Genomic DNA, 9672 nt, shown 5'->3' on the forward strand with positions numbered 1-9672 from the left:
CCCCAGATAGTAGTGAGTTCTGTTGCTGAAGCTCTTCTCAAGAAGATTAAACAAGAAAGGAGTAGGAACCAGACAATGGTTGCAGTTGCAAAAAAGAAAGCGAAACCTGTGGTCATCCCATATCAGCATAAAGTGGCTCATAACCTCAAGCGCGTGGCTAACAAGTTTAAGGTACCCGTGGTTTTCTCGGCCCCAAGGAAACTTTCTTCACTGTGTCGTCTAGTTTCGCAAGATGGTAGCCGCAACTCAGATTGCAAAATCAAACATGTTAATAAGTTTGTGAAGTGTGAAAAAGGGGTAGTGTACAGAATTCCGCTGAAGTGTGGGAAGCTGTACTTTGGGCAGTCGGGCCGATGTGTCAATGAGCGGCTAAGGGAACATAGTTTGTCTTTGAAGAGCGGTACCGGTTCGAACCTGCCGGCGCACATCAGTGAGGGTGGAAAAGATAACGACATAAAACAGAAAGCAAAAAAACTGTGATGCAACGCTCCAAGGCACCAGCATCTTGTGCAGGAGTACTGACACGCTTGCGCGAGAATTGGCTGAAGCATACCATATAAGAATAAGCGGTAGTTCATGTATCAGTGCACCATCTGTGACAATATATGAAAAAGATTTTGCTTTTTTAGATAAATTACATATGAGGTGAGTCACCGGTGCCTTCTGTGTGCTTTTCCCGGGTTCTGGCCGGCACGTGGCTCTGATAACTATCCATTCTTTTTGGTATAAATGCCATGTACTTTTCCTGGAATAAAACAGTTGAAAGCTTGCGCTCCTTCCTGTCTACCTTGTCTTTTTGTGTCGTCTTTCTGTGCGCATGAAAGAAGTCTGGGGGTAAAGGAGGGAGTGAAAGAAGAAAGGAAGAATAGGTGCCGTAGTGGAGGGCACCGGAATAATTTCGACCACTTGGGGATCTTTAACGTGCACTGACATCGCACAGCACACGGGCGCCTTAGCGTTTTTCCTCCATAAAAAAGCAGCCGCCGCGGTCGGGTTCGAACTCGGGAACTCCGGATCAGTAGTCGAGCGCCCAAACCACTGAGCCACCGCGGCGGGGCACCGGGAAGTGTGAACGAGGTGTATCGCATTATGGAAAATTACCAACTAGCCCGATCTGCCACTCTTGCAAGTGTGAACGAGACAGCATTTCGGCGGCCGCGGATTCGGCTTCCTCTCGCCGCCGAATGTCCAAGTGTGAACGCGCCATAAGGCTTTCATCAGACAGCTGGGCCGAACGGAACTTCTCTCGCTGCTTTGAGGACGCGTCCTCGTCGTCACGCATTGAGCACTGGTCTTCAATCGGGTACTCGTCGCGGCGCGCTTTATGCTGCTCGCCCGATCCTTCGCTCGACTCATCGTTTTCCTGATCGTCCGCCTGGGATTGGTCCGCGTGGACCTCGCCCGTCGTTGGGGTCAGCTCGTAGCTCAACTCGGCCACGGAGAAGGACACGCTAGCTGTGTCAGCCGCAACGTGGCTCTTGCTCTGGGTAAGCGCCCCGCCGCGGCTGTCGGTCTGCGCTAGCAGCTCCCAGTCCTCCCGCGATAGCAAGCAGTCTACACCCTCCGCGAGCTTGCCTGTAAGTGCACAGACGATATGTACGGTCTCCGGTCGCGCTACAATTGTGGGGCACCGCTTCAGACTGGCCGCGAGGGTAACTAGTTCTGCATCGATTGTTTCGCCAAAGGCGGAAACAAGCTTAATCTTGCCCGAAGGCTCCTGGGATACGCTGGGCACGAGGCTTTCTCTGACTACAGTAATCTCGCTGCCGGTGTCTATGATTGCAGTTGCCGGCACTCCGGCACATTCGATCTGAACCTGCTGTAGCTTTGATTGCCGTGCTTGGTCGGACGACCCTGGGGCATTTATTTCTGCTACCAAAGTCCTGTGCGGGTGGACTGATGCTAGGGTTTCGGCTGTCTCTACGCTGTCTACCGCTACTCTCTGTGTCCGGGCACGCTTATCGGTTTTCTGCGCATTGTGAGCGGCTCGTGAGCACGCGATGGCCTACTGCGCGGCACACGAAACACTGCACGTGTCGTCTGTTGTCGCTGGTCGCAGGTTGCGTAGGAGTCTTTTCTTTCTCAGAGTGTGTGACCGTTTTTCGCACCGCACGCCCCTTTCCCTTAGCCTGCTCGAATGTCTGCAGCATCCGTGACATCTCGTCCGGTTTCACCCATTTCTCTCCCTCGCGGAGGCGCACGTATTCTAAGCCCTCGGTGCTAGTCTCGCTTTCATCCTATCGGCCACGACGAGAGCCACCAAGTCTTCCTTGCTGTCTGCATCCCTCGAGCGCAGGTAGTACTGGAAGTAAGTTTTTACGCGAGAGGCAAATTGCGCCCATGTTTCCTCCTGGCGCTTTGCGGCGTGCTCGAACCGGTCTAGGTACTCAGCGGGGGTGAGTTTTAGCTCGTTTAAAACGGCTTTCTTCACTAAGTCGCAGTCACCGCACTCATCGTCCTTGAGTCCACGAAGCAAGTACCGCACACGCTCAGTCAGCGCTGGCATTATCAAATGTACGCGGCTGTTTTCTGGCACATCGTACGTTGTGAATAATCTTTCTACCTCGTCAAACCACAGCGGTACATCCGCGTCACATGGTAACTAGAGCCCCTTTAGGGCCTTGGCACATTGGGATACTGGGTCGAGGCCCGTTCGCCGTTGCTCGTCAGGTACCAGCATTAAGGGAGTCTGTCTGCCACCTATCGTTCCTATGCCAAGTTTCCCCAACGCGATGCGTTCGCGAGATTCGATCTTAAACTTTTCTAGCTGAAAATCTAGTTCCATGCGGCGGATCTCTACGGCATCAGACCTTGTCCCTGGAGTTATTTTCCGTCGCGTTTCCGCTACCGGCTCCTTCGTCGCCCCATCTAATGCTGCCCCTGCCGACATCGCGTCTTCCTGCGAAATATCACTTGACAGGTCGTCCTCCTCATATACATTCTGGTCCGATGCACTGTCCTCTGTCCCTCTGTCAGCTGAGCTCGCCATCATGCTCTGCGTCTGCACCATACACCCGTTTACGCTTGAGCCATAACCACCTCAAAAAGACGTAAGGAATCCCGCTCAGTAGTAGGTGCCGTTTCTTCTCCAAACTCGACCGGAGCCGAAGGGGGCACGCCGCCTTGGGGTCGGCGAGCCGGGGTACCTTTTCAGCTTGGCTGGTGCCGGAGATCGATTCCTTCTGGTCCTCCTGGGTGGCTACCACGTGCTGGGTGTTGCCGAGTGCCTGGACACTGCTGGGCCTGCGAGTGGTGTCAGCTCGGGGCTGACGGTTGCCGATCCTGTCAACTGCGCCAGTAATTTTTTTGATGGTCCGTTGGGTTCTTCGGAAGGGTGCAGACCCTTCCAAACGCTGTTGTTCGGCGGTGATGAAGGGAGATGTGCAGATGAAGGTCAAAGAGATAATATATTTACAGTATGTACAAGGGTAAACTGCGTTACAAGTTGAGTCACACAGACGGTCAAGCTGTAACTGACGAAGACAATTCTCACACAGAGAAAAACTCTCTACAAGCCCTTACTCATCGACGCGAGGTTAGAGTCTAGGGTTGTAGAATTACGTGCCACTGCACGGAGCCCCTAGCTCAACTAGACAAGACTGCCCTCCAATGATTTTGCATGCAGTCTTAAAGCTTTTGGAAACAAAGAAATTAGGGCGGTCATATATCGAGGCCCGCCCTAAGCTTCAATGACCAATGGAGGTAGCCACAGCCCCTGAAGGTTGGACCCAACTTCGATCCCGGGGCTTGGCTATAAAGAAAAAGAAACATATACAGAAAACATCTCGAAAACCCTCTCCCCGAGGGGAGTTCTCGGCCTTAGCGCTTGATGCTTTCCCTTTCCCTGCCGCACCCGCGCGTCGCCTCTCAAAGGATGAAGCGTTTTTTTTAGCTAATTGGCGGGACCACTGACCCACTGGCTCGCCGCAGGAATGTCAGACGGCGGAGAACCGCAACGCTTCGGTGCCATCGAGAATGCCAGAAAAAAGAAGAAAAAAGGAGCTCATCGCGGAATGCGGGGTGGTTCGCATTCTGCCGCCGTGGGAATGCTGCCTGAGATCAAGCGGCCCCACGTGCTCGTTGTTCGCGCCTCGCATGCTTTCTTGGCGCCAGGTGTCCTCGGCCGTCACAGTGGTGCTGTCAAGCAGCCAGTGCTTCCTGCGCCTTTGCCACTGCTTGCGGGGGTAGGCGGGTGGGGCGTAGACCGGAGGCCCGCAGTAACCACAAGCTAAAGGAATAAAAAAGATATGCGCGTTGATGAAGCGCGGCCTTACAGCAGCATTGATGTTTTCGCAAGTGAAAACATCATCCGTCTTTTTTTAAAAAAATTATGAAAAAAAGTGTAGGCCTTTCGGAACATTGGTTGGATGAATCTCGCAGCTGGGCCAGAAGTTCAAATGCCGACATAATAAATGTACAGAGAACACTGCAAACCAGGTGGAAGCCTTCGGGGTCATTCCGTCATAAAGCAGTTGAAAAGAAAAGGGCTCAGTACATTGCCCTTCAGAACTTTTTGCATCAGGCTAGGATCTGCAATTTTCCCTTCAGCTTTATATAAAAATTATCTGTAACTCATCATCATCATCATCACCCTGGCTGCAGCCACTGCAGGGCAAAGGCCTCTCCCATGTCTCTCCGATTATTCCTGTCCGTTGCCAGGTGCGCCTACCCTATGCCTGCAAAGTTCCCAATCTCATCCGCCCACCTAACCTTCTACCGCCCCTTGCTACGCTTGCCTTCTCTTTGAATCCACTCCATTCCCCTCAAGGACCAGCGATTACCTTGCCTTCTCCTTACATTGTCTGCCCAAGCCCATATTTTTCTTTTGATTTCACATAGGATGTCAGTAATTTGCGTTTGTTCCCTCACCCACTCAACCCTCTTCCACTTCCGGTCTCTTAACGTCACACCTATTTTTTTTCCATAACCCGTGCCGTAGTCCGTAATGTAAGCGGAACCCTTCTTGTTAGCCTTCTCGTTTATGCCCCGTAGGTGAGTGCCAGTAAGATACAAGTGTTGTATACTTCTCTCTTAAGAGATACTAGTAAATTGCAATGTCTGAAGCACAAAGAGTTAAATATATATAACTGGAATATCGGAAGCCACGCAGAAGGGTCGTTCACCCGTGGTTAAGCACATATAAGTTACAATTATCTGCAGCACGCTCAGCAATCCTTCCGCGGGTGTCGCTGTGATCACTAGCCCAAGCGGAATAGTGTGCGTTAGCCGCCGCGGTGGCTGAGTGGTTATGGCTCTCGGCTGCTGACCCGAAAGACGCGGGTTCGATCCCGGCCGCGGTGGTCGAATTTCGATGGAGGCGAAATTCTAGAGGCCCGTGTGCTGTGAGATGTCAGTGCACGTTAAAGAGCCCCAGGTGGTCGAAATTTCCGGAACCCTTCACTACGTCGTCACTCATAGCCTTAGTCGCTTTGGGACGTTAAACCCCCATAAACTAAACTGAACTAAATTGTGTGCGTTAATGTCTGCACATATTAACAAATTTGAGTCCCAGATTTTGAGCATAGACACGAGTGACAATTGACACAATGGTCTGGGCGCTGACAGTTGAAGCATCGAAGAGCAATGCATAAGTACTGTTGAACGGCATAACTTGTCAATCCCAAGCGAATATTTTCCGGCATAGGGCGCACTTCGCTGAACGTGATAATCACGGAGTAGAGGGGGCAAGACTCACCGGTTCCATTCTCTTGGCGCTGGAGACCTGTATGCCGTCGAGCTGACTTCACTGCAGCGTCTCTAAAAAACTCGACGAGCTGCCCATCACTGTAACGAAGAGTTACATTACGTATTTTCCCGCGTTTCTCCTGTATGTGTCAGGTGTGAAGGGTACTACCCATCTGCCTTCGATATGAGACTGCAATATCTGACGCTTAGCAGCTTTCAAGGAAGCAACACTCCCGTCTTTGATCCCTCTGAATGATGTTACTTCTCTTTGGCGACTCACGAATTGCGATGAGACTCTGCCGATTCAGCTGCCAAAAGCTTCGGCCCTCCTCTGACAAGCCCCATCGTAGACAGACACATTTAAACACGGAACACAGAGCTGCTCTATTTTCGTTGTTTAAATGTGTCTGTCTACGTTGGTACGTCCCAAACTTCACGCTGACCCAAAGATGGATTCCCACCAAATGGTGCAGAGGAATGCGAATGTGTACTCTGACAGGCGAATCACTATATGAATTCTTTCGGCCCGTTTCTTCTTGTCTGTGACTAGTACAAACGGTGCCTCGTCACATTCTTTATCCTCTGGTTGACTGAGCACGTAGACAGATGTGTGCTCATCTTACCTGCAGCTGTCCTGCAGCGGGGGCTGCAAGTTCTTCAATTCTTCTTCTTCATTCATTACTGTCGGCGTTGTTACTGGAGCTCCTGCATTTTCAAGCACAAGTAATGGGGGCTTCAAATTCCTAGGCGGCACTTGCGGTACAACCGGCGCTTGGCTGCGCTCAGGTGCGGCATTCATGGTGCTTTGAGTTCACAGGACTGCTCTCAGCCACCAACCACCGCTGTTGCCTAAGGCAACAAAAAAAAATTGGCTGAGGTTCAGCTCTGGTTAAACCTGAAGTGACGCGAGAGCTACACCTGGCCGAGTGGAACTCCCTCATTGGAACTGCAGTCAGTCTTTCGCTGCTGCGTTTCGCCGGGCGTTCCTTCTTCATCTCGTTCCTGGGCGTGGATTCACTCTCTCGCCATCTCCACTCGTCCCCCCACTCGGTTTCGCTGGCGCGTCACCCCGCCGTCCGCAACAGCTGCTCCGCACCACGTGACCAACCACGTGACCAACCGTGTGACCAGCCACGGCGCCGCCACGGAGCTCGAGGGGTGCCAAGTTGAAGGCTCGAAGTGCTAGCGTCTGCCCTCTTCCTTTCCTTCAACGTTACACCTATCATATTCCATAACAACTTCCTAGGAAAAAAACTGGAATATCGAGAAACTTACGTACTGGTATAGAAATATTGAAGGTAATGGTTCATTCTTCCGACATGCTGCAAAAACATTTCTTTTAGAGTGTTTTTATCGCTGTACTACACAAAACCAAAGAGGAAGGTTTTACGGCAGAAAAATCGTTAATCGAAAAAAATGCAAGCCAGCCGACGGACGATGTGCGGATACATTGATTGTTAGAGTGAAATCTTACAATTTGAAAAAATTGCGCTGATAAACATTTTCTCGATCAGAAATGCCTTTGTCCAGAATTGTTGGGTATGTTTCTACAGTTCGCTGCGTTGTCTTCAATTAATGCTGAAAGCGTTTTGTTTGCCTGCACATTTCTGCCCCATAAGTGAGTACCGGTAAGATACTTTTAAATACTTTTATTTTGAGGAATATTGGTAAACTGCCATTCATGATCTGAGAGAGCCTGCCAAATGAGCTGCATTTCATTGTCATTCTTCTATATATAGTTATTTCACTCTCTTAATACGGAACTGTGTTCACTACCTGCCCTATGTAGACGCCTCAGTACGAATCATTAACAGCTGTTCCTTTTACTAGTGCTTCATTAGTAGGCCTCATTATACGCGGAATTACACAGTATATAGTAAGCCTAACATTACCATCTACACGCCAGTATACTAGGCACGTCAATGCATTCTATGTCCCAACCTGTCGAACAATGGGAATTTGATCACAGACGGCGTCCGTTTTTTTTTTTTTCGCTGAACGGGACTCTCAGAGCTATCGTATTATTACGTTCTTCGCTCTAAAAAATTGCGTACCGTTCTGGAAGACGTGTCCTGGAAATGTGACTAGTCTATGCGTATATATCTTGAAACCTCTATGTAGCCGAACTTGCTGCGTCTGGGCTGTCGCCGCTGTTTCCGTGCAGGACGCTGGAGAGAAGTCGGAATATTTCGGAAACATTCGTTTCGAACTGCGTTCGCTTGTAAAAAGTTTCTCTTTCTCTTTTTTTACAGCGCTGGGACTGCATTTGCTCTGCCCCGGGTGAAAGACACAGGCGCGCAAGGTGGGTGTTGCTTCTATCCTGTGTCGGGGGGGGAGGCACCGGCGTGCCGCCTGTGTGGCGGCCAGCGGCGGTCGTTCACCTGCACCGTCTATTTTGGTCCCGTCCAAGCGCAGCATCACACTGGTGGCGCTCCAAGCGGCACCGCGCCGTCTCACGGATTGTTGGGGCGCCGTGAGGTGCGGCTTCCCCACCCACTGCACCAGCCTCGGTGCCCCGTTACAACGCGCCGGACACAATATGGGTCCATCTAAACATGCGCCTTAAGGAGCGGGAGCCGGAGCCCAAGCATGCCTTTTCCACCCAACACGAGGCAGCCAGCTCGTCCCCTCGCGCAAAAGTGTCTGCGATGGAGTGAAGGCATGGACGCCATTTTGGAACAGGGCGGCGCTTGTTTGATGTCAGGCAATGGCAGACTCGTTTCTGAAACAAAAATGTGTCAAAATGGTCAACTGTCACCATTTTGGTTTTCGTTAAGGTGGCACAGGTGGTCCAAAAGAATCGGGATCTGGAGTGCTCCGCAGTGGCGTGAACCGCAGGCTACAGAATTGAGAAGAATCATAGTATTTATTGCGACCTTGCAATGTTTCGGTGCACTATAGAAAACCAATGGCCCGTTGCCGGAGGCCTAGTATGCCGTATGCAACACTCCAGTTGTGTAGAAACGTCAGGAAGTGCGGTCTGATGGTATACTATAGGTGACATACTAGTGCTCGAGTTTTTCTGGGGGAAAACCTAATGCTTAATACAATCGGGAATTGATGGCACCCTTTGCTTAAAAAGGCAGTACTAATTGAAGGTAAACATTACCTACGGTGACAGAGATCCGTTTAACTGTTAGAAACGGCGCCAGAGGAGACATGGACGGCCGTAAGGAACACTTGCAGGTAAAATAGCGCAGTCTTGACTGCAAGTGCCCCTTATCGTCGTCCGCGTCTTCTCTCGTGCTGTTTCTTATGGTTCAACAAGAACCGTAAGCCCAAAGCAGGACAGAAACTCAGTCTGGGGGCGAGACTACAAAGTTGCGAGGCTGGCGCAGAACAGCTAGTTTTCGATTATTGGAAGAGTTCTTTGTCCTCTAGAAAAGGCCATTGAGTTCTTTCGCAGAGACGTGTGTCAACCTCATCGCTGCAACCACCTGTCAGTCCTGTGTCCTGGCGTACTGCTTGAAACGCAAGAAAATGCCGCCGCAAGTACGTGTCTGCGATTGTGTTGTCATTTTTGTTCCTCGTCCTCCTGTCGTGTCTAATTTGCGCAGTACTATCTTTTTTTCTACAAGCGATAGTTCAGCAGAGGTTAAACGCTGTGGGGCTTGTCGTCATTCGAAACTGTAGAAGTGAATTTTAACTGAATCCTATGACTGTTATTCCCCAAAATCAAGAATGTGCAGAGGGTATGGGCGTGTTTCCGGCGCCGTTTATTTTGTTGGTGTGTAATGGTGGCAGCGAAGGGCGCGCCTCAAGGTACGTTGTTGGGCGAGTTGGTGGCTGAACATTATGAACGAGCATAGCGCAAGAGAAGAGGACACAAGGGAACAGCGCCGACTAGCAAAGTGATGCATTTAGTGCTCGAGTGCTTAAACGCATTTATTTGCTAGTCAGCGCGCGTGCGTGTCTGTTCTCAACTGTGCCTTTTTTTTTGCGCTGTGTTGCTTCATAAGAGCATGCTGTTAACCTACACCGCGCATA

The 9672-nt window shown here is 50.7% G+C and overlaps 1 pseudogene; it reads right to left on the bottom strand.

Moving 5' to 3' along the window:
* Positions 1-581: 581 nt before the first annotated feature.
* Positions 582-6484, bottom strand: LOC144133710 (uncharacterized; annotated as a pseudogene).
* Between the last annotated feature and the right edge of the window lie 3188 nt (positions 6485-9672).

This window comes from Amblyomma americanum, chromosome 5 (genome assembly GCF_052857255.1).
Source record: "Amblyomma americanum isolate KBUSLIRL-KWMA chromosome 5, ASM5285725v1, whole genome shotgun sequence".
NCBI lineage: Eukaryota > Metazoa > Arthropoda > Arachnida > Ixodida > Ixodidae > Amblyomma > Amblyomma americanum.